Source organism: Herpailurus yagouaroundi, unplaced genomic scaffold (assembly GCF_014898765.1).
Source record: "Herpailurus yagouaroundi ecotype Mexico unplaced genomic scaffold, PumYag 140, whole genome shotgun sequence".
In the NCBI taxonomy this organism is placed as follows: domain Eukaryota; kingdom Metazoa; phylum Chordata; class Mammalia; order Carnivora; family Felidae; genus Herpailurus; species Herpailurus yagouaroundi.
In genome coordinates, this window is record NW_024412395.1 from 56,735,420 (window position 1) to 56,763,245 (window position 27,826).

Genomic DNA, 27,826 nt, shown 5'->3' on the forward strand with positions numbered 1-27,826 from the left:
GAGTGCAAAAGGTTGTATTTCAGGAGGGTACTAAAATTACATACGATTTTTTTTTTTTTCAAACAAATGCCAAGAACTGTATCTGCTAATAAGTTTTGCCCAGCTTGGAAACCAAACTCAGCCACAGAGTATGAGAATGCCAGATATACGACAATAAATATTTTTGGCATAGTTTCAAAGCTACATAATGCCAGACATAGGCATGTAAAAGTAATGGCAAAAGAACTACAAAGATTATAAAAGAAATAAAGTCACAGTTCGTAATTCATATGATTATGTTCAATAGGCTTGGACAGCTTTTCACATAATAAGATCCACATGTAAAAGCATCAGCTTATTTTACTCAGAAAAAGATAACAAATATTAAAATGGCTTTTAAAGGTAAAATTTTGTTGAGAGCTTGTAAATGTATTTTTGCAAGCTAAAGGAGAGTAGCTTAAATTGGGTTTTTCTGTGTTTGTTTCTATTTAGATACCCAACCTCTGCTTCCCTTCTGTCACACAGAAAAATTAAGTAAAAAAAAGAGAAGGCAGTCTCAAAGACTGGACCGACTTTTAAATATTGTCACTATAATCAGCATATTAACACTGGAGTTTAGGGAAAACGCCATTGCCCTAAAATTAAATTGTCCCTCGCATTTAGAGAAAGGATGAAGGAAATATAGTTGTCAGATGCTGAACCTGGATTTGACTACTGGGTACAGATTACGGGGAGCAGAGCCCAAGTGACTAAACTATTCCAGAGCAATCCCACTGCCACTCTACATCACAAGACGAAGCATATCTAAGGCTGGTTTTTAAGTGCAGATATTCTAGCAAACGTTGGGTGCTACTAGGGACATTTTATTTTAGACCCGGAGAAATCAAGCTAAATTGAGCTTGTGGTGCGTTTGATTTCCAGAGATAAAAGAAAGCACCCTTTTGTGTTTTCCTTCTGTTTAATTTATAGATTAGAAGTGGCCAGCCATCAGGGTGGGCTAATGAAAAGCAAGACCGAGGGGAAATGCTAGTGAAAGAAGGATGGAAGAAACTGTAGAATCTGAGATAAACTGTCAGTCCCTTGGGCAAGATATGCCAGAACACCACAGGGCCGAGAGCAACCGTCTCGGGTTTCAGTTCTCAGTCACAAGCAACACTGCGAACTGAGGTTTGTTTTCTAAAAAGGAATTTTATCAGGATAGAAGATAATAAGTTAGTAGGTGAGCCAAAAATAGTCACGTTTTAAGATTTTACATTAAATACGTTCGAATATGTTCGTTAGTACTACAGGTCCGTATCGTGCTGAATTTGAATTTGGTTGTGTAAAAGGTAAAAAACAAAATGCTTTTGTTTCTTTTCAACCCAGTATAGGTTGGATACTGTAGGGTAAGTTATGTGGCATCTCTTCTCTGACAACTATCATGAAAAAAAAATAATGTTTTGCAAACACGTATTTTCCTCAGTTCCAAGTTTTGCATGAAATTTTTGAATACCTCTCTGACAACGCAGCGTTTACATCGAGTACATGTGCAAGGTATTGGTGGTGATAGACGATTTCGTTTCCATGTGGGTGAAAATGTTTGTTGCAAAAAGACACGTTCAGATTGAGTTCTATCGCCATTTACACACGGATCCCTTTAATGGATGTTGAGAGTTTTGATTTAGAACTTTTAATAGGCTCGTTTACATTTTGCAAATCTCTACCTTTGAAATAAAAATGCAGTGACCCACCCATCTGCAGACAATTAAGACCAGCAGCCAAGTATAAAAGGGTGGAGAACTTTTAATGGGTGTTTATAGATTGGAAGCACCGACCCCCTTTTAAATGAAAGAGGCCTAAGAAGAAATAGTAAGTGTTAAGGATAACCATGAAATTCATTTAACCCCCCAAGCAGAAGATCTGTTATCAAAGAATTGGCAGGACTCTATGCCTTCCAACTTAAGGTTCTTAGCTTAAGTACTTAGCAAAAGTACTCAGAAAAGAAATATCTTATTTAGAAGTGTGTTGATTATAATTTCTCAGCTGCTTTAAGGTCAAAACACAAGCCCACAGGAAGACCAACAGTAAGGTATGTGATATAAAAACAAATATTTCCATAAAATCTTTGCCCTAGCAAAAAGAGAAATTCTTAGTAGGTTCAAGGTGGGAATTTAGGGAATAGTATTTTTTTACAGGAAATACTGGTTAGGCGTTTTATATAGGGGGTTCTGCATTTGTGAAAGGATAATTTGCTCTAAAATATGTGGGCAACCAGCCTAAATTCTCTAATTGAGTAGTTTGCTCATAACCCCAGGCCATTAGGTGAATGTAAACTGTTACAGGCTTAGTAAGAAAATAGTCCCATTAGGATTTTTGTATTTGTATGTGGTTGTGGGCTAGAGTAACTGTTTCCAAAATCATGGATTAATGAAAGGCTCTTTTTTCTGAGTTTGCAAATACCAGCTTTGAAATGCTCAAACTCAAATTAAGGCAAAGATTCTTTCTTTCGTTGTTGTTCTGGTTTGGTGTGTTTTTTGTTTTGTTTTGTTTTTTACAATTAAAAACATTTTACAAGATCCAATTTCAGCTATCAGTTCCATTGTTCGTTATCTAAGGAAAATTAGAGATACTTAACTGACTGGTTGTTAATAAAGGACAACAGCCATATCATCTTTGATACTGCTATTCAAATCCTTTGCTCATATCCTAAAATTCCCCTCATTGGTCACTGCCAAGAAACTTGACACACAGAAAATGGGTATGACCTCTCGAAAATAAAGACGGGTGCAGAAATTCAAGAAACGTGTACAAATGTTTCATTTGGTACTTGTGCTGCGTAGAAGCTCGCATTTTTTGTGAAGGAGAAGACACCTTTATGTGCCGTTTCTTGCATCCAATCTTGGGCTCCTCTCTCTTAATGCATCTCTTCAACTAAAGTCCGTTTTCTTTCCTGTTCCCCAATCCCCGTCACCGTGTTATCATCGCGCTGCCTCTTACAAAGCATAGTTTACTTGTATAGCCCAGAGCGGGGCAAGAAAGGACTACGTCATATTTCTTCAAATCAATAACTGTCGATGCAGAAGAAATACAGTCAGAGGAGGAAAAGATCTGACCGAACAGATCAGATCAATTTAATGGACATACTCAAAAGTAAGATAATTCATGTGTCTTTTGCATGTCTCCATAACCCCACTGGGTACTAATAAGGCTGGGGGGATGAGTATCACATCAAATCTTCTTTTAGCAACTGAGTTACATGAGAACTCTTCTTAGCAATCAAAGAAATAAAATCACAGTTACAGCCCAACACCAATCTCTTACGCCACCTGGGGCAGCGCTTGGCCTTTTCATAGGCTGTCTAACTTTTTACTCTGTCAGGTTTCCTTTTTTCCATTTTAAAATTTCCTATTTCAAAACACACCAGTACAGCCATACCGTAAATATAACCTAAATAGTTTGGCTGGCAAATCAGAATAACGTGATATGGAAGGAAATGTCTTTAAAAAAAATTTTTTTGAAGAAGATACTAAAGCAGAATTGTTCTGAAATGACTTGTGAGAAGTGAGATATTAAACTCACAGACATAGGAGTGTGTGAAAAAAAGAAGGGATCTTAAGAGAGCCTTGCTTTACGGTGAAGGTAGGTTTAAATTCCACACCTTGAAAGAATGTACTAAAGATTTCCAGAATAGTTCGATAGTTTTGAAGAGCTTTCTTAAAAACTTTCTATAAGATATAACAAAGAGATTGTATTTATTATCTTCTTTGGATTGAGATTGAAGCTATAATACTCGAATAATAAACTTTAGGCAAGTTGAGAGATGAGATTTGCTAAAAGGACTGATGATAAAAGAAATACGAATTGATCCTGGTAACAACCAAATGGACAAAAAGAATTTCTCTTTGAAATTCTTCCCTTAATTTCTCACTGTCAAAAATAATAATACTATAGAGAGGAAAGGCAGTGATTCATCAGATTCTTTCACCTACCGCTTCCCAAAAAAGATTTTCTTTTATTTTTTGAAGTAATCTCTACTTAAACGTAGGGGATCGAACTCACAACCCCAAGGTCAAGAGCTGCACGCTCTACCACTGAGCCAGCCAGGTGCCCCTCACATACCACTTTCCCAATACTTTTAATACCAGCATAACTATGAATTGTGTTAAGAGCAAAATGAAAATAAGTGTTTTTGTGGAGAACAATCCCACTTGAAGTGACCAAAGGACGCACTAAAATGTCAATGATAGCTGAGACCTAAAAAAGAAAAATCCATAAATATACACATAAAATTGGAAGCTACCTGCCTGTAAAGATGCTTCAAGAGGATTCCTAGATGATCCCTCAGAAGGGATAGAGGTGGAATCTTTAAAGATACAGGTGAACTTCATTTTAAATAAATGTCCCATATCTCTTAGTTCCACCTGGTACATACAATACCTTTAATAAACGTGTTTTGAATGAATGAGAAAGAAGGAAGAAAAGCAAGCCTGTTGAGACACAACATCTCTTCCGTGAGCAAGAAAATACTCTGTCTAAATGTTTGCTCTCTCAAGTTTACTAAAACATGGTGGAAAACAGGTTTCTGGTAGATAACTGTTGAAGTTGGGGGTGGGGGAGGGTTTCATTATGGCATTCTCTCTTTGGTATACGTTTGATATTTTTCATAGCAAACATTTTAAAAATGAGGAAATGGACTCTACGTTTTAGAGACTAGATAAGTCGACATTTGCAAAATTCATATTTAGTAATCCAAACTTGGAGATCATCGTGGAATTTCTTCCCTAGGAAAGATTTGCCCAGGGGGGAAGGAATAACAACGTGGCATGTGCTCTGTCTAGTGACAGTGAAGCGAGAAGGCAGAACGAGGCAGAAAGGGAAGTGAGGAGGGAGGGGCGAGGCACCGTTTTAAGTGTGGCGGCTATTTTAACATTACAAGACTTTGTTCTTCTTGATGCTTCACCACCTCATTAACCTGTGTGTCATTCTGAAGTATTTTGCCATGCTCTGATGATCAGAGACTCACTCGCTAACAACACAACATTCTAAATGCGAGCTCGTCCCCGGAGTCGTGGTGAATTAATTTTCAATTAGTTTTCATTAATGAACTTCATTTTTATGGGTCTGATTGCCGTCCCGGCTTCGAGAAATTCAGCAAGCACTTTGTTGGGGGGGGGGGGGGAGGGGGGGAGGGAACAAGCTATGGAGTCAGGAATATCCTGGGTCCTTCCCGTGAGACCTTACTTCAATCATTGGCCAAAACGAACAAACAAACAAAAATGCCTAAATTATACATCAGACATGTACCAAGAGAACCCACGAATCTTCTCGGAGGTCTTCAGAGGTAAGTTCTATTGCTAGCTGTGGCTGGTGTCTGCCTTGTACCCCAAAACCATGCTCAAGAAGGGAAAACATCAGGTGTAAGTAGAAAAAACTCTGGGTGCACCACTCTTTCTATGCTCTAGTTTCCTTTCATGGGAAAGGTTTATCCAGATTGTCCAGATCCAAATAACTATTATGCGTCCATAATACTTGACAAATAATTACAAATAAATTTAATACAGAGAGACAAACTACGTAGCAAAACCAATGTTCTTGGATTGCTAATGAAGGACTAGTAGCCTGGGTAACATGCCCGCAAACCAAAATCCCAGCAGCTTCTCAGGAAAAGTGTGATGCTCCTGGGCCAAAAGACAATAAGGTTTCTATGCTCTTTCCATTTCCATTTTAAAAAGCCTGCAACTGAGAGCCTTGAGATACTCACCACCCACAGCCTAAGGCTTTGCCTTTATAAAATTTAATGCACATTTTTCTTCCTTGTGATTTTTCCATGAAAAACGAAGTTTGTTGAGAGCTTAATCCTTTGGTGCTAGCACTCGAAGAGGCACATACTTTAAAGTACACTCTGACTGTAGAATTATAAAAAGGTATTTAATTCCATCTTGTTACTCTGACTCAAAAGTAAATAAAGCTCAGGGCACCTGGCTGGCTCAGTCAGTAGAGCATGCAACTCTTGGTCTTGGGGTTGTGAGTTTGAGCCCCACGTGGGATGTAGAGATTACTTAAAAATAAAATTTTTATAAATAAATACATAAATAAATAAGGCGCGCTTATTTCTTAGTTAATGGTGTTAATTGTTCCCGTCACACAGAAATGATTATTTCAGCTTTCTTTCAGTAGGCATTTATTGAGTGCTGATTGATTCATAACACTGAGATCTTCAAGATCATATCTAAAAAGCAAAACAAAACCAAAAAACTAGAAGATGGGGTCCTGTTCTGGTGAAATTATAAAGTAGGTGAATGACGAAAGAGGAACGCGCGAAACCATAGAATAGCGACAAAACAGCAGATGGGTGCAACACAATTCAGTAGAAATTATAAGGGGACATGCCCAGGGCATGTAAAATAAGGCAAATTATGATGGCCATAAACCTTAGCTGGTGTTTTATTGTCTTTATTTACTTTCTTCATCAGAAGCAGTTTCTCTGCATTGCTGATCACTTATTATGAAAACAAACTCAGATTTCAATTTTTTTTAAATGAGTGGTATCTTCTAAATGGAAGCATTTCCTGACAGTCAGTTCTTTGCCCACAGAGAGGTATAAAAATAAAATTGGGGCTCCTCTGTGATGATAGAAAGACAATGACTTCCACAAAAATCAGCAGAAGCTAGAAACGTAAAAGACTTTATGATGTTCGTCACTTTGAAATACCTGGAACACCACGGTACAAATTAGAATCCAATCTGTAAAAAAGAAAAAGAATGATAGATAATAAAACTGCATTCTTCATGTACAGGAACAAAACTAATCCTCAAAAGAAGTAGGTGGCACATTAGTTGATGCGAAGAATTAAGGACAGTTTGTCCAAGCGTTTAGAAATGTTTATTCTTGAATAAGTGTACGTGTTTTTAACAAAATACTGCCTAAGTAACTGATTATGAATTTAAGGTCTAGAGTCTGGTGATGGTGTAGTAAAGAGAGGTCAGGTTTTACAGTCAGACAGACCTAAATAAATCCCATATCTGACATTTATGAACAGATTCCTGGACAAGTTTCTCAACTTCTCTGAGCCTCAGTTTCATTATTGGTAAAGCACAAATAATAATAATGCCTACATTAGAAGGATTCGGGTGAGGTTTAATTGGGATAACTCATATAAAAGGTTTTGCACGTGGTAAGCACCCAATAAAAATGAACTATTGCTATGATATATACTCAAGTAAACATTTGGAAGCAAGAAAGGCTCTAGGAGGATAGGGAGTTACTTTAAAAAGTTACCCCAGCGGGGTATATAAAATACTTTTATTAAAAACCACTAAAAAATTTGGACATGTAACCAAATGAGAACGACGTGGCTTCTATTACTTAGGCTACCAGGTGGTCGATTCAAAGCACTGATGACACGTTATCAGTTTCCAAATCTCAACTTCTGGCACAAAAATCGAGTATTTAGTATTATTTGCCTTCATAATTCCACAGAAACACCAGACTATTGGGTTCTAGCTTTTGTCCTAAACTCTCCTGAGTTAAAATCAACAATAATATACATGTCCTGTGTCTTCCCATGAGTAACACATAAGTGGATATATGTGGTCTTATTAGGTCAGTTGGGAAAATAAAGTCCCCTGCAACCATGCACCTGTTTTCTACATGTTCTAATGTGCCAAATGTCAGCTTCCTTACAGGAACCGCTGTGAAACTAGGCTCGTAAGTACATTTTCCTAAACTCAACATAATAATGCTTTTTCTTACACGATACAGGTTTTTCCAAAACATTGAAGGACTTTTGCAGGATTCTCTAAGCGTAGTCATAATGTTCTTATAAGGTGGATGATTTTTATGACTCTAGTATTTTTTTAGACATAGCCACACTGTAATAGCTGCAAGTCAAATAGTGTTCCCATAAAAAGGCAAGGAGAGAGAATTGAGTAAAATTATCATTCTGACTCTGCAAGATACTTTTAAAAATGAGCCATCTTACCTGTGGTAAAATAATAGAATGGCATTGCCCCCATGTCGCCCTTGTAAAATGTTAATTATTTTGTTTTCATATTTTTAGAATAGTCAGACATGTACATAGTTACCAAAGTTTTAAATTTCAAAAGGATATGCTCCCCTCACTGATCTCCCAGTTAAACTTTGTTCTTAAGTTGGGGGATCTATGCAGTCGTGCAGAATATAAATGTAATTTTACGTTGATTTTACCTAATATATGAACGATAGATGATGGATAGATAGAATTTACATCTGCCTTAATAATATAGTATATATTATTATGTTACATATTGCATTTTATAATATTAGTTAATAATGTAGTATATTAAATCAGAAGTAAATTAACAAATAGAACGTGAGTTACTGCAAGTCTTTTGCGACTTTTAGTTTTGAAGAAAATCTCTAGCATGAAAGTCTATTGGACTGCAAAAAGACCATGAAGAAAAGCTATGAAAACCATTTCACTTAGGGTGCTATTTATATAAATAAATAAATAAATAAATAAATAGAAGAATCGCAGCACACACGGTGAGCTCCCATCTGGCGGGACCCAAATAACTAGAATTCTTTGTAGTCACAGGCAGTGATTACTCATGCTTCCATAGAGGGCCCTACGCCTCTGCAAGACGCAAGTGCCTTCTGAAGCACAAAGCAATACAATCGTTTGACTTAGTCTTCCTATTAAAGTCATCTTATTATATTCTATTTCCTTGAAATGTATGCCCCACAACTGAGAGTTCTATACGTGTGGCAATTGTTTTCTTACCCAGAGTATTACATTAATCATAATAGGTATTTCATTATCCTTCAATTCTTTAAAAAGAGGAGTTTCCTTTAAGTTTAACACGGATATAAAAGGACGCGTGGAGAGAAGGAAACCTGATTTTTACCTCTGCAGCGTTATGAGTAAGATGTTTGTCCTTTGTCCCCACTCTTGACTGCATTATTATTAATATTGCCTTAGAGTATACTGAGCAATTTTATCCCTTTGTTATTGTTTTTCCAAATAATTACAGTGATGTGTTATCAAACATTCAGGTGTTTCTAATAGATTTTGTTTCCAAAAACGTAATATCTTGAATGCATATAAATGTATTTCAAATGATTTAAATGCAACTCTTAAGGTATTTTCTACAAGGAAAAATACTTGAAGTAAAAGCAAGTAATCGCGCTGAGATATCATAAATGCACATTGAACATGTATGGTACTCAGTTTTATAAGTTAACAATTTAATACTATTTACTGGGTTTTTTTTACATAATTTCTTCAGAGCTAGTTACCTGCGTTTTTTTACATCCATTTTAATAATTATGCATTGTACATGGATTGAAAAACCACCTTAAAGTGTCTCTCCCTGAATCTAATTTGGAAGGTAAATTATTAACACAGAAAACTGTTTTTAGAGGTTCCTACTGAAAATGTTAAAAATGTTTTATGTGTGCTTTGCTTTGAGTTTTTAAAATGCTTCGAGCACACTATATTGTTCCATTATTAACTATTAAACTTTTTTATATTTATATGCACCAAAATTAAAACATTTCTGTTTTGACAGACAGAAATCAAAGGAAGCAAGGAAATGGCACAATTAAACCAGAAAGATACTGTGTCATCCAATACTCAGACACCACAGGGTATGTTAAGAGGGCCATTAAAACAGCATTCTGTTGTGTTACAATGACATATGGTAGGCTTCCAAAATTAACGGAGTATTTTGCTGCCTACTGGCTTGTATCACAGGCTTAATAGTCTGGCGCGGGAGGGGTGTGGTGGTGGGAGGGGGGAGGTGTTTGGGGTTGGGTTTTTTTGGCAGAGGGAGCACTTAAAATGTCTTCTGTGTTTTGATAAGTACTTTTGAGAGTTTGTGAAGCATTAATCTCTTTTAGATAAGTGATTCTGGTTAAGAAAACACTCAGAAATCTCATTTCTTTTGGTTGTTTTTTTTTTTTTCCACAGTGCCCTCCTTTGCTCTACGGCCGCTTGCACCCGATCTGGGTTGTGAGTTCCCCTTGACCTTTCACATGTGAGGCAGCGTCTCCAATTTTGTTTAAGACACACAGGGTTAGCTCTGCCTCGGCACACCCCCGACACCCACAATGTAACTAGAGTCGCTCTCACTTAACGTCAGCTTTATACAATATTCAGTTTATGCCCTAGAATTTGTTCACTACATAAATCAGATTCCAATACGTTTCCAAAATATGGAATGTATTTCTAAACCACGGGGAAGAACATAGAATGTCATCTCAAACGTCGCATAGTCAGGTCGCTATGTGGCCCTGGCTGTTTTCAAAATGAAATGAAGGTTTTCAGAGTCGTATAAACTCAACCTCAATGTCCCCGTATACACTTTCTAAATATTAATTCGGATACTCTGTGGCTTTTATAAACTGTGGTGGGGCCTCTTCTTCCAGACCCCCAACCACTGCCATCTGGGTCTAAGGCATCTACTGGCCACTTGTTCTACCAGATATCAAATTTCTTTTTGAGGACGTTATGTTTAGATATCTGAAAGAGATGGCAGTAATACTTAGCTCTACGCCCCTGACTCACCCCCAAGGGGGTCAAAGGGCAGTATATATTTTGACGTCAGTTACTCCGTCTCTTTTGTTTAGAAGGACCTCAGTTATGCAATCTTCAAGACACAAAAGGTAAAAGAGTTCTCCTGCACCCAGAATTGCTGACGCCACGCGATGAAAGATTCCAGCCCTGCTGAATTCTTTCGTCACATGGTGCTAACCCGACAAAGTACAGACACAAGTTCACCAGGCAAAGGACAGCCGGAGCGTCGTTAGTTGCTTTTAGTTGACTTTCTCCTTGTAGAGCCACAGCATGTTAAGAACATGGAGTTGAAGTGGCCTGGGTTCAAATTTCACACATTGCCAGCTGTATGATTTGGGGCAAGTTAATTAAGCTTCACTTTCTCCTCTCTAGAGTTCATAACAGCATCTACTTCATACAGCTTCGGTGTCACATTGCATGTAAAGTCCCCAGCATGTGGTGAGCACCATGTCAGTGTTGGTTACTTCTAGTTCATTCATTCACTTAACTAACACTGAACACCTACCGCAAAGCATTTTATGGATGGAGAACTGGGGCACAAAAATCTTGGGCAGTTATCCAAAGTTATCGTTTAAATAACAGTGGGACACAGATGTCCTGATGTCCGTTTTTAGCTCACTGGGCTAAGCTGGCTCTCTTAATGGGATATTAAAAACCCAACCTAGATTTGGGAAACGGCCAGGGGCCTCTCTAAAAATGCAACATTTTAATGCAAAGACAATTTCTTGTTTTGGTTTTGTGCAGGGTGTAATGATTTCAAACACGTCTATAAAGTTTTCATAAGCAGAACAGAAGAAGACTGAAACATAACGATGACCCGCTAAAAAGTGCCAACAGATCTTTAAGCCATGCAAAAATCCATCTCGTGCTTTACCTGTGTCTCGAACAATCCAGAAAACATGCCTTGTTATAAAGTAAGGGCCCGAGATTTCTATTTCTTAAATTGTACGTATTGTCTTTATTTCTTCATATAATGAGATTCTTTTTTTTTTCATATAATGAGATTCTTCATAACTTTTAATCAGTACTATTTATAATATAGAAAATAGTAAGGGCAAACAATGGGTGAAAGGCAGAAAGATAGTGTCCTTTGAATCAATGATTTATTTTCCCAAATGAACGCTTACCCTCAGAGATTGCTTAATAAAGTAAAGTCATTACACTAAATAGATTAGCCCACATCCATCCTGCCAAATGCTGATTTCAGATTCCCTATGGAACAAATATTCCTTAAATCTTTAATTTCTGTAGCAGTATACTGAACTGAAAATTTCAGGCTCTGTAAATTCAAGTAACTTAAAACTGGATAAACGACTATGAAATAAAATTAAATATAGTTCTTCACATATTCTAGCAGGAACCTAAACATATGATACTTTGGTTGTTTCTGCACAACAATGCAAAAATATGTTTATTTTAAAAAGTAATAAAATCAGGGGCACCTGGCTGGCTCTGTCAGTGGAACACGCGACTCTTGATCTTGGGGTTGTAAGTTTGAGCCCCATGGTGGGTGTAGCGATTACTTCCACATAAAATCTTTTTTTAAAAAAAGTGATGAAATCATGGGGCGCCTGGGTGGCGCAGTCGGTTAAGCGTCCGACTTCAGCCAGGTCACGATCTCGCGGTCCGTGAGTTCGAGCCCCGCGTCAGGCTCTGGGCTGATGGCTGGGAGCCTGGAGCCTGTTTCCGATTCTGTGTCTCCCTCTCTCTCTGCCCCTCCCCCGTTCATGCTCTGTCTCTCTCTGTCCCAAAAATAAATAAACGTTGAAAAAAAAATTTTTATAAAAAAGTGATGAAATCAATAACCAGTTAGTATGCTCACTAAAACACTTCAGAGCCAATCCGACAACGAGACAATGAGACTTTTTTTCCCACCAAAAGCACAGAAAGTAATTACATTAAGGCTGTCCAAATAATTTGACCAAATTTAATGAATGCTCTACAGGTGGATTTTCCGAAAATCTTTAACCAGAATGCTTAGGTTGATGAGATAGACTATACCCACATTGCATGACATAAATATTTCAAAGTGATAAACTTGATTCTTCTTAAATCCCTCTAATTGAAAACTGTGCCAAAATTAATACGAAAATAAATTTTGAAACAACCAGGAGTCAAAATGTGTATTTTGAATGACAGCAGTTCTACTGGCTTATAATCATTTCTTTAGCCCATATAAAAACCTCTTTATAGCTTTGGTTCCATGATTGTGCGTTTCTGATGCAGATAATTTATTATAAGAAAAGCAAGATCGTCCTGGTCTGTGTTTAAGTGCATTTTTTAAATTTTGCTCTGCTGTGAGAAATAACCTTGGTAATATAAAAAAAAAAAGTGGGAATGCATATTTTCACAAATGGCAAGACTTTTTTGTTTTTTAATTTTTTTTTTCAACGTTTATTTATTTTGGGGACAGAGAGAGACAGAGCATGAACGGGGGAGGGGCAGAGAGAGAGGGAGACACAGAATTGGAAACAGGCTCCAGGCTCTGAGCCATCAGCCCAGAGCCCGACGCGGGGCTCGAACTCACGGACCGCGAGATCGTGACCTGGCTGAAGTCGGATGCTCAACCGACTGCGCCACCCAGGCGCCCCTACAAATGGCAAGACTTTTTATGCAAAACTAGCATTTGACAGTGTCATTTAAAATAACAGTGAGTCTTTTAATCCATGTAATTCCTGGAGTAGCTACTCTGTTGTGCACCGGACTTACCAGTTTTGGGTCACATTGTTACCACAGCTCTGAGCTTAGTATTCACTTTTATGTTCCCTCTCCCCAGGCACAAGAGTAATTTTGAAACTGATCAAAGTAAGATTTCTCCTTATTGAATAGCAGTTGAGATGAATCCATTCATTCATTTCACACATTTTCACAGAATGCCTGTTATGTGCCATCTAGGGACCTGTGTGGAGAAATACTCACGGTCCCTGCTCTCACATGGCTGAGAGTTTAGTGGAGAGACCAAGAACAAGTAAGTGTATAATTTAAAGGTGATAAGTGTTGTGAAGGAAAATTGTAGCGTACTTTGAGCTAGAACAGGAAGGCTCTAATTTAGTCAGGGAGATCAGGGAAAGCCTCCCTGCTAGTGGCAGCCATCTGTCTACGAGGACAAAAGCCAGCTTGAAAATAAAGCCAACATATAGGAGAGAGAAGAACCCAGATAATCACAGTGAAATGAAGCCCTGATGGGACTGTGAATTAAGGACTAAACCCCTGGTCCACCTAACTTGGGTTTTTTGTTAATGACTACAAAAGCATTCTGTTACAGGCAAAGAAGATAGAAAGAAGAGACAGAAAGAAGAGAAAATAGCCTCCGTGAAAACCCTAATGCAGGAAAGCAGGTGATACAATGTTAAACACTTCTTATTTCCAACATAGATCCATTCTTTTGCCCCCTAAGGACACAAATCTATGCTTGTACTGTTCTCTCTGCCTCTAGTACTTTTTCACACCTACAATCTGCCTATCAAATCCTCCTCATCCTTCAAAGTTGTATTTAAGTGCCTCCTCCTTCTCCACAAAATCTTCTCTAACCATTTTTACCCATAACGATACCCTTTCTCCTTACTGATCCTAGCTAACGTTTTTCTAAATTGAATTTCAGCATCTGCTGTATCGCTCAACCTCCCCCTCCAACCTATTCTCCAGTGCACTTTTGCACCTGCTTGCCTTTGCCCAGCATATTTCATATTCACTTGACCTGGAGTGAACCTTCTCCTACACAACCTATTGAAATCCTACATGTCCTTCAGACATCTATAATGCCACCTTTCTTGGAAAGCTTGCTCTAACCCCCTCGTAGGACATGAGCATTATCTGTTTCTCCCACAGGATTGTCCTTCATTGAATACAGAGACCATCTTTTATTCAACTTTGAGTTCTGAATGCAATACTACAACAGAGTGGACACTAGAGACAAATTTTTACTGAATGAATAAGTGGATGAATGGATGGATGGATGGATGAATAGATGGAAAGATTCCTCTAAAACATATTTTGTATGCATGGAAGTTCTTAGAAAAAGGAACCATATCTAATTTTTAATCCTCTGAGTACATAGAATACACATACATATGGCAAAATCTAAATATAAATATTTATTGAATAGAATTTAGAATAATCAGAAATATGGGAATTTAAGCAAATCTGTTTGATGTTTTTCTTTCTTGCTTTGCTTTGTTTTGTTTTGTGTTTTTGTTTTAACTGGAAGCTATAGAATGTCATGTAGCCACATTTACTTTAATGCCAAGAGTTAAGCACATTCTTTGCTAATGACAGAAATCATCAGAGCCATTACTAAAGTCACTGATGCTCTTTAAAAGGGGTCTATGCTTGGAAGACACTGATCTATATATGTGTATCCTATTTAAAATAAATTTGCTTCCTTTGAATCGAAAGAAAGAAAGAAAGAAAGAAAGAAAGAAAGAAAAGAAAAGAAAGTCACTGATGTACAAGGATAGGAAGCTAATAGAAATGAGAAGTGTTGGGGCGCCTGGGTGGTGCAGTCGGTTAAGCGTCCGACTTCTCGCGGTCTGTGAGTTCGAGCCCCGCGTCAGGCTCTGGGCTGATGGCTCGGAGCCTGGAGCCTGTTTCCGATTCTGTGTATCCCTCTCTCTCTGCCCCTCCCCCGTTCATGCTCTGTCTCTCTCTGTCCCAAAAATAAATAAAAATGTTGAAAAAAATTAAAAAAAAAATGAGAAGTGTTGTTCATGTTCACTAAATTTTGGTGAATTGCATTTGAATAGAAACAGCTTCAGCTACAAATACTGGACTAAAAGAACTAAAGACCAATGTTTACTTCTTCCTATGAAATGCTCTTTTGAATGGGCCAATTGACTTTTACAGTGAGAATGTCTTTCAGTGGATCAAACTGGACACTTTAGAGCTTTGTCACTTTCTTTAAAGTAAATGCCTCAAATCTTCAAGTTAGGTTAAGATTTTTGGTACTACTCATGCAGTGTTTGATGGGAATGTAACTGTTACAGATTTTTTTGAATGACAGTTTGACATTTTCTATCAAAATGTAAAATATGCATAACCTTTGACCCCACTGAATCTCTTAGGACCCCGTCCCAAATAAAAAAGCTCACACTAGTCCATGAAGAGATACTTTTGAATTTTTGAAAATGTCTGTAATATAGTTATTTATGTATTTTTTTATTTTTAAGTGATGTCTACACCCAATGTGGAGTTCAAATTTACAACCCTGAGATCAAGAGTTGCACGCTCTACTGACTGAGCCAGCCGGGTGCCCCACAAGGAGTTTTTAAAATACAGGCATATCTCGGGGCGCCTGGGTGGCGCAGTCGGTTAAGCATCCGACTTCAGCCAGGTCACGATCTCGCGGTCCGGGAGTTGGAGCCCCGCGTCGGGCTCTGGGCTGATGGCTCAGAGCCTGGAGCCTGTTTCCGATTCTGTGTCTCCCCCTCTCTCTGCCCCTCCCCCATTCATGCTCTGTCTCTCTCTGTCCCAAAAATAAATAAAAGTTGAAAAAAATTGTTTTAATAAATAAAATAAAATAAAATAAAATAAAATAAAATAAAATAAAATAAAATAAAATAAAATAAAATACAGGCATATCTCATTTTATTATGCTTTACTTTTTTGCCCTTCACGAATTTGTGGTTTTTTACAAATTGAAGTTTTGTGGCAACCCTGCATTCAGCAAGTCTATTGGTGCCATTTTTCCAAGAGCATTTGCTCACTTTGTGTCACAAGCATTTGCTCACAAAATGTGCCACATTTTGGTAGTTCTAGCGATATTTCAAACTTTTCCATTATTATTATATTTATTATGGTGATCTGTGATCAGGGATCCTTGATGTGACTACTGCAATTGTTTTGGGGTGCCACGAACCACACCCATACAAGGCAGTGAACCAAATCAATAAAAGTTTGGTGTATTTGACTGTTCCACTGACCAACCATTCCCCACTCTCTCTCCCTCTCCTCAAGCCTTCCTATTCCCTGGGACAAAACAATATTGAAATTAGACCAATTAATAACCCTACAGTGGTTTCCAAGTGTTCAAATGAAAGGACAAATCATACATCTCTCACTTTAAATCAAAAGCTAGAGAGCCACCTGGGTGGCTAATCAGACTCTTGATTTAGGCTCAAAGTCATGATCTCGTGGTTCATGGGTTTGAGCCCTGTGTTGGGCTCCGTGCTGACACTGGAGAACCTGCTTGGGATTCTGTCTCTCCTTCTTGAAAATGTCTGTAATATAGTTATTTATGTATTTACTTATTTATTTATTTCTTATAATCTCTGCCCCTCCCCCACTTGCGTGCTTGCTCTTTCTCTAAATAAATAAATAGCTAGACATTTTTTTTTTAATTTTTTTTTCAACGTTTATTTATTTTTGGGACAGAGAGAGACAGAGCATGAACGGGGGAGGGGCAGAGAGAGAGGGAGACACAGAATCGGAAACAGGCTCCAGGCTCCGAGCCATCAGCCCAGAGCCCGAGGCGGGGCTCGAACTCACGGACCGCGAGATCGTGACCTGGCTGAAGTCGGACGCTTAACCGACTGCGCCACCCAGGCGCCCCAACATTATTAAGCTTAGTGATGAAGGCATGTCAAAAGCTGACCTAGGCTGAAAGCTAAGCCTCTTGTGCCACAACTGTTCGCCAAGTTGTGGATGCAAAGGAAAAGTCCTTGAAGGAAGTTTAAAAGTGCACGGTGAACACACGAATGATAAAGTGAAACAGCCTTATTGCTGATATGGAGAAGGTTTTAGTGGTCTGGATGGAAGATCGAACCAGCCATGACATTCCTTTAAGCCAAAGCCCAATCCAGAGCAAGGCCCTAATGCTCTTCCATTCTGTGAAGGCTGAGAGAGGGGAGGAAGCTGCAGGAGAAAAGTTGGAAGCTAACAGAGGTGGGTTCATGAGCTTTGAGGAAAGAAGCTGCCTTTGTAACATAAAAGTACAAGGAGAAGCAGTGATGCTGATGTGAAAGCTATAGCAAGTTATCCAGAAGATCTAGCTAAGATCATGAATGAAGGTGGCTACACTAACCAAGAGATTCTCAGTGTAGATGAAACAGCCTTAGATTGGAAGAAAAGGCCATCTAAGACTTTCATAGCTACAGAGGAGAAGTCAAGGCCTGGTTTCAAAGCCTCAAAGGGCAGGCTGACTCTTTGTCAGGGCCTAAGGTAGCTGGTGACTTTACGTTGAAGCCAATGCTCACTGACCATTCCAAAAATCCCAGAGCCCTTAAGAATTATGCTCAACCAACTCTGCCTGTGCCTAATGGAACAACAAAGCCTATGGATGACAGCACATCTGTTTACAACATGGCTTACTGATCATTTTCAGCCCACTGTTCAGACCTAGTACTCAGAAAAAAAAGATTCCCTTCAAAATATGACTGCACATGGGCAATGCACCTGGTCGCCCAAGAGCTCTGATGGAGACGTACAATGGGATTAATGTTGTTTCCATGCCTGCTAACACAGCATCCTTTCTGCAGCCCAGGGATCAAGGAGTAATTTTGACTTTCAAGTCTTATTATTTAAGATATACATTTTATAGGTTACAGCTGCCATAGATAGTGATTCCTCTGATGAATCTGGGCAAAGTAAATTGAAAACCTTGTGGAAAGGATTTATCATTCTACATGCCATTAAGAACACTCGTGATTCATGGGAGGAGGTCAAAATATTAACATTAACAAGAGTTTGGAAGAAGTAATTCCAGCCTTCGTGAACGACTTTAAGGGGTTCAAGACTTCAGTGAAGAAAGTAGCTGCAGATGTGGTCGAAATAACGAGAAAACTAGTATTAGAAGTGGAACGTGGGGGAACCTGACTAGCTCAGGTGGTAGAGCATGCAATTCTTGTTCTTGGGGTTATAGGTTCGAACCCCACACTGGGTGTAGAGATTACTTAAAAACAAAATCTTTAGGGGCACCTGGGTGGCTCAGTCAGTTAAGCGGCCGACTTCAGCTCAGGTCACGATCTCGCGGTCCGTGAGTTCGAGCCCCACGTGGGGCTCTGGGCTGATGGCCCGGAGCCTGGAGCCTGCTTCCGATTCTGTGTCTCCCTCTCTCTCTGCCCCTCCCCCATTCATGCTCTGTCTCTCTCTGTCTCAAAAATAAATAAAACGTTAAAAAAAATTTTTTTAACAAAAAAAACAAAATCTTTAAAAAAAGGAATAAGTGGAGCCTGAAGATGTGACAGAATTGTTGCAATCTCATGATAAAACTTAAACAGATGAGGAATTGCTCTTATGGATGAGAAAAGAAAGCGGTTTCTTGAGATGGAAGCTACTCTGGGTGAAGATGCCATAAAGATGGTGGAAATGACAACAAAGGATTTGGAATATTATATAAACTTAGTTGATAAAGCAGCAGCAGGGTTTGAGAGGATTGACTCGAATTTTGAAAGAAATTCCACTGCAGGCAAAATGCTATCAAGCAGCATCACATGCTACAGAGAAATCATTCACAAAAGAAAGAGTCAATCAATGGAGGAAACTTCATTGTTTTCTTTTTCTAAGTGCCACAGCCGCCCCAGCCTTCAGCAACCAGCACCTTGATCTCGGCTCAGATCGTGATCTCGCGGTTTGTGAGATCAAACCCTGCATGGGGCATTGAGACAAGACCCTCCACCACCAGCAAAAGGATTACAATTCACTAAAAGTTCAAGTGATGGTATTTTTAGCAACAAAATATTTTTAATTAAGGTACGTACATTATTTTTTAGACATAATGCTATTTCATACTTACTAGACTACAGTATAGTGTAAAATGTGTAAGTTTTATATGCATTAGGAAACACAAAAATTCATTTGACTCACTTTATTGCAATATTCCCTCTATGGCAATAATCTGGAACTGAGCCCTCAATCTCTCTGAGATTTTTTAAAAATCCTTTTTTTTTTTTTTATTTTTTTTTAACGTTTATTTATTTTTGGGACAGAGAGAGACAGAGCATGAACAGGGGAGGGGCAGAGAGAGAGGGAGACACAGAATCGGAAGCAGGCTCCAGGCTCTGAGCCATCAGCCCAGTGCCCAACGCGGGGCTCGAACTCACGGACCGCGAGATCGTGACCTGAGCTGAAGTCGGACGCTTAACCGACTGAGCCACCCAGGCGCCCCTAAAAATCCTTTTTTAAAGAGTTTATTTATTTTTAGGTTTATTTGGAGAGTGAGAGTGTGCGTAGGGGAGGGGCAGAGAGACAGGGAGAGAGAATCCCAAGCAAGCTCCGTGCTGTCAGCGTGGAGCAGGACATGGGGCTTGATCTCATGAACTTTGAGATCATGACCTGAGCTGAAACCAAGAGTTGGACATTTAACCAACAGAGCTCTCCAAGCACCCCAATAGTTTATTTATTTATTTTCAAAAATTTTTAATGTTTATTTATTATTGATAGAGAGAGAGCATGAGTGGAGGAGGGGCAGAGGGAGAGAGGGAGACAGAAGATCTGAAGCAAGCTCTGCACTGACAGCAGCAAGGCAGATGTGGGGCTCGAACTCACAAACCATTAGATCGTGACCTGAGCCGAAGTTGGATGCTCAAATGACTGAGTCACCCAGGGGCCTCTTCTTTATATATTTTGGGAGAGAGAGAGAGAGAGAGAGAGGAGCAGAGAGAGAGAGAGAGAGAATCCCACGCAGGCTCCACACTGCCAGCGTGAAGCCAGATGTGGTGCTCAAACTCATGAATTGTGAGGTCACAACCTGAGCTAAGTCGGACACTTAACTGACTGAGCCACCCAGGCACCCCTTAAGATTTTATTTTTCAGTAATCTCTACACCAGTTGTGGGGCTCGAACTTACAACCCCAAGATCAAGAGGTGTGTGCTCTACCGACTGAGCCAGCCAGGTACCCCCAGAGTTCCACGTCTGCTTAGGATCTAGAAAGCTTCAAGAGAACATCATTCCAGGGGCGCCTGGGTGGCTCGGTCGGTTAAGTGTCCAACTTCAGCTCAGGTCATGATCTCACAGTCCGTGAGTTCGAGCCCCGCATCGGGCTCTGTGCTGACAGCTCAGAGCCTGGAGCCTGTTTCAGATTCTGTGTCTCCCTCTCTCTCTGCCCCTCCCCTGTTCATGCTCTGTCTCTCTCTGTCTCAAAAATAAATAAACGTTTTTAGGGGCGCCTGGGTGGCGCAGTCAGTTAAGCGTCCGACTTCAGCCAGGTCACGATCTCGCGCTCCGTGAGTTCGAGCCCCGCGTCGGGCTCTGGGCTGATGGCTCAGAGCCTGGAGCCTGTTTCTGATTATGTGTCTCCCTCTCTCTCTGCCCCTCCCCCGTTCATGCTCTGTCTCTCTCTGTCCCAAAAAAATAAATAAACGTTAAAAAAAAATTTTTTTTTAATTTTTTTAAAAAAATAAATAAATAAACGTTTTTTAAAAATTGGAAAAAAAAAGAGAACATTGTTCCCATCCTAAGAACAAGAAAAACAGAAAATCTACAAAATCGTATTTCTTGAATCCATTAGAAACCTGAGTACACAAGGCAACTAAGTGAATTAAATTCCAAAGAGTGGTAAACCCCTCCAAGAAAAAAGCGAACACATGAATTTTTACCTTTGTTACAGCATGGCAGTAAGGAATGGCCACCATTAAGGTAGGTAAGAAGAAAACCGCTAAACTTTCAACCAATTCTTAAAGACTGAATGTGCGCTATTTCAGTTTAGAAAAAAAAGGGAATCACAGACTTTTACAAGGAACATTCACCTATTCCCAAGCTGTTATCCACCAGATTATCACAAGGGAGATTGGGGGAAGGGCAAGGGATAAGAGAGAATCCCCTTTCAGGGCTCAAGCATGCAGGTAATGATCAGGTACCACTGGGGGAGAGGTATGAAATATAGCCCACTTCCCCCAAAACCCTCTCTCATAGGAAGCAAAAGCTTTGAGCATCTGAGGAGCAGGAGAAGGTAGCAAAGCCCCCCAATTAGGGACTCGGTTATGGAAGGGGTAGAAACAAAAGCCCCTTGCCCTAGGGGAGGGCTAAGAGAAGCTACTGTAATCCTGCAGTGATACAAAGCAGGGGTCCTGGCCAGATAGGGAAGAAACAGGAAACTTTCATCTGCTCAAGACTCAGTATAGATGTCCTTGAGATGCATCCATAACTTGTATACGTCTTGAAGAATTAACTTACTGGGGCACCTGGGTGGCTCAGTCGGTTAAGTTCAACTCTTGATCTTGGCTCAGAGCATGATCTCATGGTCTGTGAGATCAAACCCTGCATGGGGCTCTGTGCTGAGAGCACAGAGCCTGCTTGGGATTCTCTCTCTCCCTCTATCTCTCTGTCCTTCCTCTGTTCATTCTCTCTCTCTCTGTCTCAAAATAAATAGATAAACTTTTAAAAAAAGAATTAAATTACTAAAATTATCTCTTTCGGGGTGCCTGGCTGGCTTAGTTGGTACAATTTTCAACTCTTGATCCTGGGGTTGTGAGTTCAAGCCCCAGGTTGAAGACTTTTTTTAAATAAAATATTTTAAAAATAATAATAATTGGGGCGCCTGGGTGGCGCAGTCGGTTAAGCGTCCGACTTCAGCCAGGTCACGATCTCGCGGTCCGTGAGTTCGAGCCCCGCGTCCGGCTCTGGGCTGCTGGCTCAGAGCCTGGAGCCTGTTTCCGATTCTGTGTCTCCCTCTCTCTTTTCCCCTGCCCCGTTCATGCTCTGTCTCTCTCTGTCCCAAAAATAAATAAACGTTGAAGAAAAAAAAAAATTTTTTTAAAAAAAAAAAAATAATAATAATAAAATTATCTCTTCTATTAAGGGCCATTTTTATCTACTTGAAATTAGCAGATGGTGGCGGAAATCTTTGCAAATAGTCGGAAACAGCTGGTTTCCTAGCTTATCCTCCCAGACAGGCCATTCCTCCAGTTATTGGCAGATCTGAGACTGAAACCCAGGCCTCCTGCCTCACCCTGTCATTATAAAGCAGACAAGCTAAGTATATTTTAAAAATCAAGTAACTGTGTTCATCCCTACATCATAATTAAAGACCTCTAAAATATGGGAAAATGCCATAGTGAAGGCTTTCCTGGGTGAAAGTCCTTCAAGACCTCAGGAGAAAAGAAATTGTATTAATCCCAAGTTGTAGCCCCAGTCTTTATTATTATTACTATTATTCAAACATTTAGATTGTTTTAGTTAATTTTAATATTACACTCTGGTAGATTGAAAATGGCTGCAGATTTTTTGCTACCCCCTCCCCTAGAGTCTGGGCTGACCTCAGGAGCCTGCATGACCTATAAAATACAGCAGAAGTGAGGTCGTGAGGTTTCTGAAGCTAAGCATAAGAAGTCTGGCAGCATCTACCTGGATGTCTTGGAATCCTTCCTCTGAACACCATGAGCTGTCATGTAAGAAGTCCAAATATACAGCTTGACAACAACAACAAAATAACACAACTTAGGGGCACCTGGGTGGCTCAGTCGGTTGGGCGGCCGACTTCGGCTCAGGTCATGATCTCGCGGTCCATGAGTTCGAGCCCCGTGTCGGGCTCTGTGTTGACAGCTCAGAGCCTGGAGCCTGTTTCGGATTCTGTGTCTCCCCCTCTCTGACCCTCCCCCATTCATGCTCTGTCTCTCTCTATCTCAAAAATAAATAAACGTTAAAAAAAATTAAAAAAAAATAACACAACTTAAAAATGGGCAAAGGACTTGAATAAACATTTCTCCAAATAGAATGTACAAACGTCCAGTAAGCATTAAAAGATTCTCAGTATCACTAGTCATTAGGAAAAGACATATCAAAAGCACAATAAGATACCTCACACCCATTAGGATGATTATTTTTAAAAAACCAGAAAATAAAGCATGTTGGTGAAAATGTGTAGAAATTGGAACACTCATGCATTGCTGATAGGAGTGTAAAATTGGTGCGGCTGCAGTGGAAAACAGTTGGGGTGGCTCTTCAAAAAGCTAAACAGGGGCGCCTGGGTGGCTCAGTTGGTTGAGCATCCGACTTCAGCTCAGGTCATGATCTCACGGTCCGTGGGTTCGAGCTCCATGTTGGGCTCTGGGCTGACAGCTCGGAGCCTGGATCCTGCTTTGGATTCTGTGTCTCCCTCTCTCTCTGCCCTTTCCCTGCTCATGCTCTGTCTATCTCTGTCTCTCAGGAATGAATAAACATTAAAAAAAAAAAATTTTTTTTAAACTAAACAAAGAAACGGGGTGCCCGGGTGGCTCAGTTGGTTAAGTGTCCAACTCTTGATTTCAGTTCAGGTCATGATCTCATGGTTGGTGAGATCAAGCCCCGTGTAGGGCTCTGTGCTGACAGCAAACGGCCGGCTTGGGATTCTCTCTCCCTGCCTCTCCCCTGTTCATGCGTGCATGCACTCTCTCTTTCTCTAACAGATAAATATTAAAAAAAAAAAAAAAAAAAAGAATGACCATATGGCCCAGTAATTTGACTCCTACGTATACACCCAAAGGAATTGAAAGCAGGGACTTGAAGAGATATTTGTATACCCATGCTCACAGCAGCATTATTCACAATAGTCAAAAGATGGAAACAACCCAAGTGTCTGTCAACAGATGAACGCATAAACAAAATGTGGTTACATAAACAAATGTGTATACAATGGAATATTATTCAGCCTTAAAGAGGAATGAGATTCTGACACATGCGAAAGCATACACGAACCCTGAAGACATTATGCTAAATGAACTAAGCCAGACACAAATATGATGTATCTAGAATAGGCAAATTCATAGAGGCAGGAAGTAGATCAGAGTTGCTTTCTATGGGCTGAGAAGGAGGGGAAATGGGAAGTTATCGCTTAATGGGTACAGGGTTTCTGCTTGGGGCCATGAAAAAATTGCAAGTAGACAGACGATTTACTACATTGTGAATTGAATTCGTGCCACTGAACTGACACTTCTAAAATGGTTAAAATGGTAAATTGTATGTTATGTGCATTTTACCACAATAAAAAAATATAAGAAAAAAATGGCAACCTAAACCATGTATTAGAAGAGAAGGAGGAGGGGCGCCTGGGTGGCGCAGTCGGTTAAGCGTCCGACTTCAGCCAGGTCACGATCTCGCGGTCCGTGAGTTCGAGCCCCGCGTCAGGCTCGCATCAGGCTCTGGGCTGATGGCTCAGAGCCTGGAGCCTGTTTCCGATTCTGTGTCTCCCTCTCTCTCTGCCCCTCCCCCGTTCATGCTCTGTCTCTCTCTGTCCCAAAAATAAATAAACGTTGAAAAAAAAAATTAAAAAAAAAAAAAAAAGAAAAGAAAAAAAGAAGAGAAGGAGGAAAAGGAGAAGGATGGCGGAGAGAAAGAGAAGAAAAAGAAGATTGCCCTAGTCCTAGTACCTTGAGAGCATCACTGGAGCGGTCATGGACCCAGATGATCCTGACCTTCCAGCCAGCCTGCAGGAACCAAACATGTGAGTGGAAGCTGCCTCGAGCCCTCCAGAGCAGCCTAAACTCCAGCTGATTACCTCTGGGTGACGGACCTCAAGCAATGTCACTTGGGACTGAGGATTACCCGTCTGAGTCCTGCTCCTCAAAAGTACAGGCATGTTTTAGGCTGTCAGGTTTCAGAATAATCTGTCACACAGCAACAGATAACCAGAACATAATCCCTCTACTGTCCGTAAGTGGGTTGAACTGATAGTTCAGTCATAAATGAAAAAACTTACGGAGCACATCTTGGTTTCATTCAAAATGAAGTTACTCCCACAGGAGGAGTGTATTGTCATAAAAAGTAAGATTATTCCCTTTACTAAAATGACGAGGAAAGTGACACTGGCTTCCCATGCAAAAAACAAAACAAAACAAAACAAAAACATTACTATTGGGTGATATTTCAGAACTGTGAAAGCTGCTTTCCATCTTTTGTCCTAAAATTGGAAGGTTAGGGGCGCCTGGGTGGCGCAGTCGGTTAAGCGTTCGACTTCAGCCAGGTCACGATCTCGCCGTCCGTGAGTTCGAGCCCCACGTCGGGCTCTGGGCTGATGGCTCAGAGCCTGGAGCCTGCTTCCAATTCTGTGTCTCCCTCTCTCTCTGCCCCTCCCCCGTTCATGCTCTGTCTCTCTCTGTCCCCAAAAAAATAAACGTTGAAAAAAAAATAAATAAATCATAATATGACAGTTAATATTTAAAAAAAAAAATTGGAAGGTTAGCAGGCTTCACTGTGCCTGTGAACCAGGGGCTGCTCCCCAGTGCCCCAGTGGAGAGGGGTGTCTCTCTTTGAAGCAAACATGAATACTACTGCTCATATGCGATGAACAGTATGTTAGAAGAGAGGTCAGGAGACCTGAGTTCTTTGTTCACTTCTACACACCATGTAGCGTGGGCAGGACGCATGACCTCTCTGGAAGTCAGTTTCCTTGTCCACAAAAAGGGAATCGTTTGGTTGCACACTGGAATTAGCAGCCTAAGGTATAATACTTTAAAATCTTGATGCGCAGGCTGCACCCCAGGCCAATTACATCAGAATCCTTATGGGTAGAACTCAGTCCTCAGGATTTTTTTCTTAACTTGCAATACTTTCCAATACAAAGCCATGGTTGAGAACCACTGAAATGGAGGAATGAAGCACAGAAGAAATTTTTTAAATTTCCACCCAGCTGTAAAAGTTGTGTAACTTAGCTATTTTAGCAGCACGCTGGAAGAAGGCAGTCTTCTTTTCTTTTCTTTTTTTTTTTTTAAGACTTTATTTTTAAGTAATCTCTACACCCAATGTGGGACTCGCACTCACAACCCCAAGATCAAGGGTCGCACGCACCACTGCCAGGCACCCTGGCGCCTTCGTTTCATGCCTAGTGCAACCACGGCTCTTGGTCCCAAGAAGCATCGGTAATGTGTAGCGGCTGCAAAGCATTGGAGGCTGGATAAACTAACCAGTGTGTTCGCTCCTTGCCCATCTGCCAGTCCTCACAAGCTGGGAATGTCTCCCTCTCATCATTTCCCTAAGGAACAGACTTAAGTATGCCCTAACAAAAGATGAAATCAAGAAGATCTGCACGCAGCAGTTCATTAAGATGCATGGCAAGGTCCAAACTGATATCACCTACCTTACTGGTTTATGGATGTCATCAAGACTGACAAGACTGTAGAGAATTTCCGTCTAATCTTTGACACCAAGGGTGGCCAAGTACAAGTTGCCCAAAGTGAGAAAGATCGTTGTGGGAACAAAAGGAATCCCTCAACTGGTGACCCATGATTCTCACCCCATCCGCTACCCTGATTCCTTCAAGATGAACAACACCATTCAGAATGATGTGGAGACTGGCAAGATGACCAACTTCATCAAGTCTGACACTGGTAACCCATGTGTGGCGACTGGAGGTGCTAACCTGGGAAGAACTGGTGTGATCACCAATAGAGACACCCTGCTTCTTTTGATGTGGTTCATGTGAAAGATGCCAGTGGCAATAGCTTCGCCATCCAACTCCCCAACGCTCTTGTTATTGGCAAAGGCAACAAAAGGCAGAGGATTTCTCTTCCCCAAGAAAAAGCTATCCACTTCACCATTGCTGAAGTGAGAGACAAGAGACTGGTGGCCAAACACAGCAGTGGGTGAAATGATTTCTAGGTGACTTGAATAGAAGAGTCTTGGCATATAATGAAAGATAATATAGCATAAATATTGTATAATCTGATACCCCAAAATGTTATCCTTCCATTAATAAATATTTATCACATGCTATGTTCCAGGCATTCTGCTTGACATACAGGTACCAAGTTCAGCATTCTAGATATTAGGGGCGGGGGGAGGTGCATATGGGCATGGAGAGAGATCTAAAAGAAATACAGATTGTATTCAGTCTCAATTCAAGTGAAGAAATAGACCAATCAGTTCTCCTTGGAGGAGGGGAAAGGGATTCAAGGAAAAAATACCTTGAGCCAAGTCTTTAAGAATGATTTGGCACTTAACAAAGGTAAGGTTCAAGTAGTGGAGGGTAAAGGAAGAGCATCTTCAGTTGTCCAGCACCCCGTTGTCTAACATCTGCACCTAAAGCTGTTGGTGTAATTAAGGGCAAACCTCTGTTTTGGGTTAATTCTGTGACGTCAGTGACTCTAAGAGGGCTTGACTTATGAAGAAAAGAATGGCTCAAAGGCAGTCTGATCATGAAACTAATAATAACAGCTACCATTTATGAAGTGCTACCATGGGCCAGCATGGGCTAAACACACAATATTCATGAGTTCAGTGACTTCCGATCACACAAGCAAGCCGCCTGGAAATATAAAGAACCATAATGTGGGGAGGTCATTTGGATTTGTTCTGTGTGGTCCTGGTTAGAACTAGGATCAATGGGTGAAAGCCTTAGAAAGACAGATTTCAATTCAACCAAGGGAATAGCTGCCTAAAAAGCCTATATTAGGATAGGCTGAATGAC

At 40.3% G+C, this 27,826-nt stretch overlaps 1 pseudogene; it reads left to right on the plus strand.

Annotated features, from left to right (window-relative positions):
* The first annotated feature begins 5,256 nt into the window (after positions 1 to 5,256).
* On the plus strand, positions 5,257 to 27,006 carry LOC121030339 (40S ribosomal protein S4-like; annotated as a pseudogene).
* Positions 27,007 to 27,826: the final 820 nt, after the last annotated feature.